This window comes from Scardinius erythrophthalmus (assembly GCF_964197995.2).
Source record: "Scardinius erythrophthalmus genome assembly, chromosome: 21".
In the NCBI taxonomy this organism is placed as follows: Eukaryota; Metazoa; Chordata; class Actinopteri; order Cypriniformes; family Leuciscidae; genus Scardinius; species Scardinius erythrophthalmus.
The window spans coordinates 30,685,744-30,698,629 of NC_138241.1; positions in this window are offsets into that span (position 1 = coordinate 30,685,744).

Genomic DNA, 12,886 nt, shown 5'->3' on the forward strand with positions numbered 1-12,886 from the left:
GTAGTTTTGAAAGCAGAAGTATATACACACACACATATGTTGTTTGTTAAATCATAAGCACATTTTACAATGAAAAAAATGTCATGATCCATTAATAACCTAATTTAGGATTTCCTATAAGCAAAGCTCTCAAAAATGAATTCATTTAAAGAAAATAAAGCAGAAAAGTAGTGAAGGTATAGTGAAGCTCTTACCTGAAATATATTCTGAGTCTCTTCAAAGCCTTGATCAATCATCCTGCTTCTTTCACCCAAGCCAGGTACAAGTTTCACTTTCATTTGCTTTGTAGTGTAGGCTATTTCAATTTTCTACCATAAACCACCTATACTTTCAGCAAAAAGTAAATATTAAAAAACACAAAACCCTTCAAAATTAAAATTAAAATTAGAAATTAAAACCGGTAGTCTGTGATATAACCACACAGGTTTCTTTTTCTCAAGGTCATGCTTGTGAGACAAACGTCTCAAGTTACGACGGTAACCATAGTTCCCTAAGATCAATGACGCTTTGGGAACGCCCCTGCGTGATTGCGAATAGCACGAGCGGTCTCTTTAGTGGCCTGGAGAGACAAATCTGTTGCCCGACACAGTTCTCGAACCGCATCAGGCCCCACCTCCTCACTATCATCCAGGTGCCTCAGCAGGTCGGCTTGGTAAGCCTGTAATATAGACATGGCTGACCTGCTGCCATTCCCACTAACACAGATGATGCCTTTAGGGGTAACATCGGGGCCTTCAGGGACGATGCCAAGGATGGATGAATAACTCGCAAGCGTCGGTTCCACCTTCGCCATCGCCCCATAACCATACTCTTTTAATCCTTTTATATCAGCGTAGACATGAACTTGAGAACTAAACACACGTGATGAGTGTGGTTTATTCCACGACCTAGATAATACTTTGTGGAGGTCGGGAAAAAACGGAAGGCCCCGGGGTGGAGGTACTGTGTTTGGTGTCAGAAAGCGCTCATCCAGTTTGCTTTTAGGATGAGCGCCTTGTTTCTTGGCTGGCCACTTGATGTTCAACTTTGACACAGCCCGAGAAACTACCTCCACCAGTTCTTCATATGCAGGGGAAAGAGATGACGAATCCTCTTCCCGTCTCATTGCTCAGCACATCCACTTCCTCAGAACTACATAGCTGAAGCACCGGGCTCTTCTCCGGGGCGGAAGAAGCTGCAACGGCTTCTGATCCTGGAGAGAGAGCGCTGGATCCCCTGGGTAAAGGCTGAGAAAGGGCGGGAAACTCACTCATCAGTTGTGTTAAACAGAAGCTCAAGCATGTTCGCTTGACGTACAAGAACCAATGAGGTTAATTCTCACGCATCAAGCAGGTTTGGTTGAGCTTCTGTTTATGTTCTCTGATCAATGTTTAAGTGTGAATAAAAGCCTAAACTCAATCTGTTCATCATATAAAGCAATCGTGTCTCTTCAGAAAAATTGACTAAACCGCTCAATTTTTTGAAGCATCAAAGTGGTAGTTGCGTAGCTGTCAATGGAGGGACAGAAATCTCTCAGATTTCATCAGAAAGATCTTCATGTTCTGAAGATGAACAAAAGTCCTATGGGTTTTGTACAACATGAGGGTGAGTAATTAATTAATGGATTTTCTTTTTTGGGTGAACTATCCCTTTAAGAAAGAACCGTGTAATATAAGGTAACTACATTTAGGTTTAGGGGTAGGTTCAGGATTAGAACCAAATTGGGCTAGTTTTGATTGGCCATTGGGCTAGAGTTGCTGCACAGACCTGGCAAGTGGCAACCCTGGTAATGACAGTCAAACTGGTGTGGCATCGAAAAGGTGAGTTTCGTTATTCTGGACTCAATTATAATTACAACACCGACTACGCCACCCTGGGAATTTCACCCAGGGAAATTATGGTCCAATAAGGACACACAGGTTCGTTCCCACAAAGACACAGCAGAGACGTGAATACAGAAAATAACAATAATACTTTATTATAATAACTAGACTAAAAGCTCGACACACACACACTTCCATACACCAGGGGTTAATGTGGCTTCAGAATCAAAACTAAAGAAAAATAACAAATCAAAAATAACATGTCGGATGGCAAGGAGAAATAACAAACCTACCCAATTCCATTTCACTACAAGCACTTCACACGTACAGTAATGTACTCACTTCACCACAAGCACACGTGCATTCAAGTGACAGGGAATTCAAAAGACTCAAATCACTCAGTGAACAAGGGTACCCATTAACTTGGACCTAGAGTGGTCAGCACTCCTTCTCAGCCGATCCAACAAAGTTAACAAAATCAATGTCAAATTGTCACAAATCAATAAACAAGAAAAAAAGTACAATAATCAAAATGATCAAATCAACAAACAAGAAAAGAAAAATACAAGTTGATCAACAAAATACAAAACAAAAACAACAAAATAACAGATGCAAATCACATTACAACTTGTCCATTAACAACACACACACACACACACACACACAGGATGCATTTAAAATCACGCAAACTCACAACCATTAATACTTATTTCTCACGCTCGCACACTCGTACATATACACGCTCACACACACTTCCAACAATAAACAGCACACTCAAACACTCACATCAACTTTGAATTCATCCACACAACCATACAAACCCCACAGACACAATATTCCAGTTGAAACAGTGCGGAGGTGGCCAAACGGCCACACGGATTAATACTCGGGTCTCACAATCTCCCGATGTCAAGTTCACTTGATGTGGACAGGTCAAGCAGGCGCAGTTGAGTTGAGGCAAGACGGAACGTCACGGCAACGCACAACGACAGTAGTCTATTCAAGACAACGAAGGCAAAGACCAAACAGGAAGGAAGGGGAAGCCCGGTCACAGTCCCAATCAGCTGTCATCACACGGACATATTACCGGCTCTTGGCCCCTTTAGCTACAACAGAGGGGAACACGATATAACAAATCCTTTCGCGGATATCCACCCATTAAATCAAATCATTTACCCACCTGATTATTAACAAATCAGCCCTTCCAACGTCAGACCACGATAGATAAACAGCCCAGGATGCATACTAAAACAACAGAATGCATATAGCCAACAGCTCGCCCAACACAAAAATATTTATTTCTTCATGGTAACATACCCAAATACTGCGTGGCACAGCTCGAAGATCCCCATAAAGGAATAACTCGAAAGAACAGCGTCCAAGTTTGCAGCAGTCAACGCACGCCAACAACGCAATAGCTTCCTTTAATACACACTCACGCACCTAAAGCGCACCTGTATCTAATTAGGTGATTACCATTCATTTGTACTAGGGTTGTACCAAAATTAACGAGGCAGCTATGACTACTACACTGGCATAGATTGTAGGTGGATAAAGACAACAGCCCTGCTGCTGCACATTAAAAAAGGAGACATAACCAGACATCATTTGAAGCACTAGAGGTTATGGCTTTTCCAGCAAAGAAGATACAGTATTAGATTGCAGTCAGGGTGTTGGATGTCAAGTACCCTGCCAGAGATTCCTTCAGTGTTTTTGTTGGGTTAGAGAGGATAAGCTACTCACCTAAATGCCATGTGGAAAATCCCTTCATTCAAGGTGACAGACGGGGAAAAACATTTCCTTTTCATTGTAAGCCTTCAAAAACAATTAGGCATGAGTAAAAAAAAGTTAACTATAATATAATGCAATAATACCAATACATACGTATATAACAACATATAACGTGTACAATACATAAGTGTACAATATGTACAATACATATAACTTTTCTTTTGATAGGCTGTAATGGAGAAAGATGTTTTGTAGATCCAGATTGTGTAGATACCAGCAGGGTACGGTGGCCCAGTAGTGCAAAACACAACGAGTTTTAAAAAGCAAACAAAAGTTCACAACACAACGGAAATGAATACGGTGGCCGAGAGTGCTCAACGCGCTGCAACTGAAGAAAACACATGAAAATAGAAAAAAAACACCTGCAAAATATGAAAACATCTTCATCGGTTTTACAACACACGTGTGCTCCAAATACTCACAACACAAGCAAATACAGAAACGCGCTGCAAAAGGTCACAACAAAACCAAATACAGAGAAACGCGCTGCATATAGAACAGAACACAACGGAAATGTTTCTAGGGGACCCCAATAAGTGACGAACCCGGCTGTGACATGTTTACAGCTCAAAGTCTACTCTTTTTATTTTATTTTTTTTTTTTACTTTTTTGTGTGCAAAATGTACAGAGATGGCATGTTTATGACATATAACTTTGTACAAAATGTATTAACAGTAATATTGTCAATACATTTTGTACAAAGTTATATGTCATAAACATGCCATCTCTGTACATTTTGCACACAAAAACATATGTTCAATGTTGTCAGAATACAAATGAGAAAATAAGAGTTAACAATGAGCTGAAAACTACAAAAAAAAAAAAAAACTTGAGAGTGAGATATTAATCTATACATCAGTTACATTGTACACATTGTCATGCTATGTTTAAATAAGTTTCATAAGAAATGTTAGGTAATGCAGGGTCCAAAGATGAAAAGGCCAGTTTTAAAGTTGAGACACTCACACAGATATATAACGCAACTTTTAACAACTTTTTCGTATAAAATGTATATTTGCAACAGTTATATTAACAGCAATAATAAGACATTTCTGGTAATAACAGCTATTCAGCTGATGAACACTGTGCTGTTTTGTCATGGGAACATCCCAGGTGAAAATAATGAGGAAATTACCTTTTCTCTCTCCCTTTAGCAAGTGTTGGGATGCAAACAAACCGTTTGGAATGCACTTGCTGAAGGGAGAAAGAAAACATTCTCCCTTCCGATAAGCTTCAAGGGCTCTGCTGTCTGCCCTTCGAAGGGAGTAGGGCATAGGGATGCGGGATGCTCACATTCACAAGCAATAAGCATGTCCCAGCCGGGTTCGTCACTTATTGGGGTCCCCTGGAAACATTTCCGTTGCGGTCTGTGTTATTTGCGGTGCGTTTCTGTATTTGGTTGTGTTGTGAGTATTTGGAGCGCACATGTGTTGTGAAACTGATGACGTTTTCTTAATTTGCTGGTGTTTTTCTATTTGCATGTGTTTTCTTCAGTTGCTGCGTGTTGAGCTCTCTCGGCCACCATAAATGAGCCACAACACCATAGACATCATGATGTCTATGCACAACACAATGGAAAATGTACAACAACGAAATAAAGCCGCAGCACAACGGAAATATAAAAAATATAGCAACACCACGATCAGTTTTAACAGTATGTAGCTAACCACTGTATATCGACATTTATTAATTCAAAATCAAAATCGCATCCCGGACGATCACTAAGGGAATGTCTGCCAATTCCTCCAAGTTATTAAAACGTATAATTTGTATTAATTCAAATTACTTTTAACATTCAAAAACAGATAAGTTCAAAATCCAAAGCTTGATTGTATTGGTAGTAGACTGGCTTACTACAGGTGACTTTTTTCCAAAACCTCCCCTCATGCATTTACAGTGAACAATTACGTTTTAGGAAATTTCGGTAATATAAAAGTTCTTTTTTATTTTTTATCATGTTTCAAAGGTTGAAATTCCTATTAACCAGACTGACTTACAACAGGTGAAATTTTGCCAATAGCCCCCTGTATGCACAGTACACAATTTATTTTTTATAAAAACATTAGGCCTGCTGTAATTCACCTAAAGGTTTTTTTTTTATGTCCCAAAGCTTGTGGTAGGTTCTCTAAGACTTGAGAAATTAGAAAATGCCAGACAGTCTGGTTAAAAAGCGACCAGACCCTGAAAAAACAGGATCTTGCTGGAAATTACCATTTGAACTCACCATGTGAGACAAAAGTCTCACCTCCGAGTCATCCAAATCTAAATTTCATTCCCTCATCCCTCACCCCCTGTCTCTCATACTCAGATCACCTGAATTCACCCAAGAAAATACATAGTTTTAATGTGAATGATTATCATCGAGTATTGTACATTTTTGGTATCATTTGTCTCAGTACGACTGGTACAACCGTACAAATGTCTCATTTCCAAATAAGTAAAACATAAGGTAATTAGGTTTTTAGGAGTTTAGAGATAGCTGGCACACAAAGGAAGGTGATCTCTAGACAAATCTCCTATCCCCAAAAGGTGTCAGCTCTGAATGTAAATTCCCATTGTTAGCAGATGTTTCCATGTGAAAGAAGTTTCTGTCTATATAAGGAAATGCGACGAGAAGATCGGGGCCTTTCAGTATTTCAGATTAGCCCGTGAGGCTGAGAGTAAGACTATCTTTGAATTGATTATGAAATTGGCATGATCCATTTACCTGACATAATAAATTGTTACATTTGATTATTCTAACTGACATTGACATTATTTTTTATTAAAGAGTTAAAAAGAATAGTCAAACATTCGCTCACATTTAATGATGCACAGATATCATTAAAACCTTTTCATTTATGGAGTCATATGAAATAACGAGAGAATACCGGTACATATGAAAAAATGTATTGCATTTAATTAAAAAATACTTTGCCACGAGAAAAGACAGTAACACGTAAAGACCTTCCGCGCTGGTCGGATGCCAGACTTTGGGCCAATCAAGCGCAAGCTTACAGTTCTGACCAGACTGACTTATTACGGGTGAAATTGTGCCAATACCTTCCTGTAATTCTGCAGTTCACCAAATGGTTTTTATTTTTATTTATCAAATTATATTATAATAAATGATACATTTTAACCTCTTGTTGGAATTGCCAGATGTTCCCTTAGGGATCATGCACTGCGGTAGCCATAGGTGGTAGCGCATCAAAGCATTCTAGAGTTTAAATACGCAGCTATAATTCATGTAGGTGATTTGGAAGTAATATTTGATGTCGATATACAGTGGTTACAGTCTGTTAAAACTAATCGTGGTATTGATATATTAAGACTGCCGACTGTCAAACTCAGTTCCTGTAGGGCCACAGCCCTGCAGAGTTTAGCTTCAACCGTAATTAAACACACCTGATCAGCTAATCAAGTCCTTCAGGCTTATTTGAAAACTGCAGGTGTGTGTCGTGTTTTGAACCAGGGTTGGAACTAGGGCTGTGGCCCTCTAGTGCTGCGTTCCAGTCCACTTTTAGACACGCACTTGCGAACTTCCCTAAGCACTTCCCCTCGGGGGAATCCCTGCCGCCATTTTGAAGTGCGTTCCACTTCCTGAAGTGGACGAGGGAAGTTTATATGGACAGACCCTCGTTCCCTCGATTTTGACCGAGGTACACTTCAGGCACCTGTATGTCCCACAATGCAACACGATTGTGACGTCACCGCATATCTCGTCTAATCACACAGCTTATTCCAAGTGACCAAGGGCTTAGGACGTTCCAATTCAGCCCATTGCAGTTTCCGCCAGTAGTGGGCACTCGCAATGACGTACATCCGAGTGAATGAGACGAAGATAAGTTAGCGAGTGAAGGGCATAACAATTTTGGACTGGTGCTGCGTTCCAGTCCACTTTTAGACACGCACTTGCGAACTTCCCTAAGCACTTCCCCTCGGGGGAATCCCTGCCGCCATTTTGAAGTGCGTTCCACTTCGTGAAGTGGACGAGGGAAGTTTATATGGACAGACCCTCGTTCCCTCGATTTTGACCGAGGGAGCGAGTCTGCTTCAAATGTACACTTCAGGCACCTATATGTCCCACAATGCAACACGATTGTGACGTCACCGCATATCTCGTCTAATCACCACCACACAGACAACTATATGATATATTAATTATAATTTTTTTTAAATTTAAAACAACCCAAACACACCTATAAACATTTGGATGCTGCATTAAACAAATTCTTAAAGGGAAAAAAATGTAAATAATAAATCAACTCCACAGCTGATTCCAAGTGATCAAGTGCTTTAGGACGTTCCAGTTCAGCCCATTGCAGTTTCCGCCAGTAGTGGGCACTCGCAATGACGTACATCCGAGTGAACGAGACGAAGGGAAGTTAGCAAGTGAAGGGCATGACAATTTTGGACTGGAACGCAGCCTGGAACGCAGCACAGGAACTGAGTTTGTGCAATGGCAAGGAAAACTAACTTTACCGCGCTCCAAGAGCCCTCTAGTGGTCGGGAGCATTTCCATTGTGTTGCGGCTTTATTTCGTTGTGTTGTACATTGTCCGTTGTGTTGTACATTTTCTGTTGTGTTGTGCATTTCCTGTTGTGTTGTGAACACAACAGGAAATGCACAACGGTTTTGGTTGTTAAAGGTTGATGTTTGTTTGCTGGTATCCTATAGCGTAATCGGGATTTATCTGTGTTTATCTTGAAGGTTATATAATATGTTAATGACTTAAAGAAAAAAAAATATATATAGTATACTGTATATATGTATTTTATTTATTTTTTATTCCTTTTTTTTTTCAGGACCAGAACATTGAGATTTTTTTTTTCTCTTTGACGCTACAAAACGAAACCCAGAATCTAAAAATATTAGGCCTAACGTTACTTGTTTCTTGTCTATGCATTTTCATTTATTTTTATTTTTTTAGGCCTATTATGAGCTTTCTTTTTTATTTTTCTATGGATATTTAATTTCATAATGAGGTCTATACACTGGGAAATGTGTGTATAAAGCATTCACATCTAATAATTTGCGGTCTTAGCCTGCACTCTTTTTCAATCTTTTTTATTTCCTATTTCTTTTTTTCTTTCTTTTTTCTTCTCCTGTTTTTGTGTGTTTATGGAGGTATGCGTGTGTAGGCCTATATGTTTGTGTATGTGGGTAAATGTTTGTAAATATTTGTGTGATAAGCTCTCTCATGAACATCGCCCTTTTCTCCCCGTTCTCCGCCTATTTATTTTGAAGGCTAGGTAAAGGTTTATTTGTTATTCATTTAAATATTAGGAGTTTGGTACATAAAATTGATTTGTTAAGAGCTTGGCTTTCCTACAATAAGTCATCACACTTTCTGAAACATGGCTGAATAGTGATATATCCGATGCAGATGTTAAACTTGATGGGTATACGTTGTATAGAGCAGACAGGACTAGCCTACTCGTGGTGGGGGAGTGGCCACGTAGGATATCTCGTCACATCTATTTTCAAAACTCATTATGCCAAATGAGAGAGCTGTACACTTTGAATGCTTATTTGTTAATATTGCTTTTCATGAAAACAAGCAGATAACTATAGGTAACATTTATAGACCTCCGAATTCTCCTGTTGACTCTACTAATTGTATTCTTGCTACTATTAATTCTTTAGACCATGCAAATGAGCTGATTTTACTTGGTGATTTCAATCGCAATTGGCTGGATCGTTCATCCACTCACGAGAAAAATGTATTTAATGGTTTAAATCTTACTCAATTGATTACTGATCCGACTAGTGTAGTTAATAAATCCAAGTCTCTTCTGGACTGGATTTTGGTTACTCATCCTAATAGAATCTCTAAATCTGGTGTATTGTCGGATTGTTTTAGTGATCACTCAATTGTTTTTTGTGTATGGAAAATAAAATTGCCCAGTCTTCCGCCAAAAGTAATTAGAATAAGGCAATGTAAAAAACTGAATACAGAGGCTTTTATTCAAGACTTATTAAGCATTAACTGGTCCAGATTTCAAATGATCCCTAATGTTGAAGACGCCTGGAACTTCTTTCTCTCCGAGGTACTTATAGTCATTGATAAATATGCACCCTGGACATCTATAAAGGTAAAAGGTAATCATTTACCTTGGATTGATGGTGAATACATCTATTTAAACAGCGTGATAAAGCCTGCAGATATCGCAAGACAAAGGAAGCTGCTGATTGGTCTGAATATAAGAAATTAAGAAATGCTTGTACAACTAAAACAAGAAATGCTAAATCAAATTATTATAAGCACTCTTTATCATATGACATCAAAAACCCTAAGCAGTTTTGGAAGAGACTTAACTCTTTAATCAACAAAACCAATACAAGTTCTCCTAAACTTAGAGTGAATAATAACATTATCACTGACCCTATTTCAATTGCTAATGCCCTCAACGAACACTTTGCTTCTATTGGTTGTTCACAACCTTCTGAGTTCTTTTATTCTATAACAAATCCTGTGAACAATATATCTTTCTCATTTTCTACAATTTATCCCTCTGAAGTCCAACAGGCCATCTCAGAAATAAAGTCTTCTAATGGTGTTGGTCCTGATGGTCTGGACATGAAGTTTATTAAGCTTTCTTCTCATGTCTTATTTCCACTTTGTGATTTATTTAATTTATCACTTTCCACCTGTGTAATTCCATTAATGTGGAAATTTGCGAAAGTAATACCACTACACAAAGGGGGTGATTCACTTGATGTCAATAATTATAGGCCAATTTCTATAATCAATAATGTAGCTAAGATATTTGAAAAGCTGATTTTTAGGCAATTGTTTAAATATATTAATGACTTTTCTCTATTAACACCAAATCAATCTGGATTTAGACCTCACCACTCTACAACAACAGCCCTTACATTATTTACCAATGATATTTTTTCGGCACAAGATAATAATAGGTCCACTGGTGCAATCTTTATTGACCTCACTAAGGCATTTGACTTGGTCAATCATTATATTCTTCTCGACAAACTATATGCTATTGGTCTTTCCAAATCAGCTGTTCTCTGGTTTAATTCTTATCTGCATTACAGACGTCAAAGTGTGTCTTTTAATGATGCTCTCTCCCAGGCTAGAATAATGGAAACAGGTGTCCCTCAGGGTTCTTCCCTAGGGCCTCTCTTATTTTCCATTTTTATAAATGATCTTCCACAAATATGCTTAGACTGTCAGATTCATCTATATGCAGATGATACAGTTATGTATACATCTAACAACGATATATCTAAGATTCAAACCTCACTTCAATCTGACTTTAATTTAATTCAAACATGGTTCTCTTCTAATTTACTTTTGTTGAATAAAAATAAGTCTTATAGCATGCTTCTTATAGCATGCAACCAGATCTGCATTTCATAAGCAAAAAAAATCTCTTCAGGTTAAATTCCTGGATGGTTCACCTTTGAAGAATGTTGAGGAGATTAAATATCTGGGTCTTTGGCTCGACTCCCGACTTACTTTTAAAACTCATATTGATTCTATTGTAAAAAACATAAATTGTAGCTTAAGAATGTAATATCGTTCAATTAATTGTTTTACAAAACATATTAGATTAAAAATTATTACTCAACTATTATTGCCCATAATTGATTATGCGGATGTTGTTTATCAGAATACAGCTGATACTAATCTTAGGCCTTTGAATGTGATTTATAATAGTATCTGCAGATTTGTTCTGAAATGTCCATTTGGAACACATCACTGCCAAATATATCAGTCATTGAATCTTCTTTCACTAAATTCAAGACGGCAGTTTCACTGGCTGCAGTTTGTACACAAATGCATTTTTTTAAACTATCCATCTTACTTGAAACAATACTTGATTCCATACCAAACATCTTATAGCCTAAGAGACACAGGCCATTTTTTCTTTTTTGTACCAAAGATATCCAAAGAAAGTGGGAGGAGAGCCTTTAAATTTAAAGCTCCTTCTGAATGGAATGCTTTACCTAGATCTTTTAGATCTATATCCTCCTTTTACCAGTTTAAGATGTCTCTCCTTAATCATTTGCATAGCAGTTGTAACTGTTTTTCTCAAGTTTGACATTTATATCATTGTTTATATGAATGACTCTAATAGTTTGTCTAATTTCTAATGGTTGGACTGGGGAAGACATGGGTGGTTTTGTTGTGATGGAGAGCTTTTGTCTTTGTTTTGTTAGTATGTAGGCTATGTATGTATGTGAATGTTTTTCTTGTTGAGGTCCCCTCGAAAACGAGATGTCACATCTCAAGGGGTTTTCCTCTTTACAATAAATTTCAAATAAAATAAACTTATGTTTGCTTTTTAAATTTCGTTGTGCACTAGTAGTATGGGGAACCATGTTACCATAAAGCCACATCCTGACCTCCTGGTGTTTTTATATGTTTCATAATTTGGTTATTTCCATTATTTCAGCCTAGCAGAATAGTTACACATATTTTATGCTGTATACTGTTCTTGGAGTCATGTCTCTCTTGAGTTTAAAAAGTTGATCATGTTATTATTATTTTTTTGTACTCAAAAAAATTATTTTAGCTCTTTGTCAATTTCATTAATTAAAATGAGCATATACAACACAACCCTTCATAGAAATGATTCCAGCTTAATTTCATTAAACGTAATCAATGTAATTTGTAAAAAATGTGGTTTACCAAATTTTTTTTAATTGAGTCAACATGAATATTTTTCGTTCGTCTTAACCGGGTGTCACTCAAAAAAAGAATTTTGGCCTCTTGTTAAAATAATTAATTACAATAAGCAAAAGTAACACGATTGTTTAATATTGTCACAACTTAATTTAATTGTGTTCAATCAACCTAATTCATTTGTGTGAAAACTACATGAATCATTGTTGCTGACAACTGACTGGGCAGTGGATCTGTAGTTCCCAGCATGCTTTGCAAGGGACTGCATTAAGAGGGTCAATTTAGGGAAAAAGTGTTATTTTATGTGTTTTTCAGTAAATGGAAAGATGTTGTTAGTTAATGTTAGTGTTTAATGTTCAGTTATGTTAGAAACTTAGAGGACTTTCTGTAATGTTTTTGAATTTTGTGGTTACCATTATGCAGAAGAGTGGCGACTGTGTTTAGGCTGTGGGCTCAGTATTATATGAAGGTAAAACAGTAGCAAAACTCGAGAGCTTGCTAATTTGAATGTGAGAACTTGTAAAATTAATATTTGTATTTGTAAGTTGAAATTTATACTTGCAGCTCTGATGTGAAAAGCTGCATCTGTCGATTAGCACACACAGACAATACTCAGAACACCTGTGTTTTGAATTCGAAGTTGCAGATTAATAGTTACAAA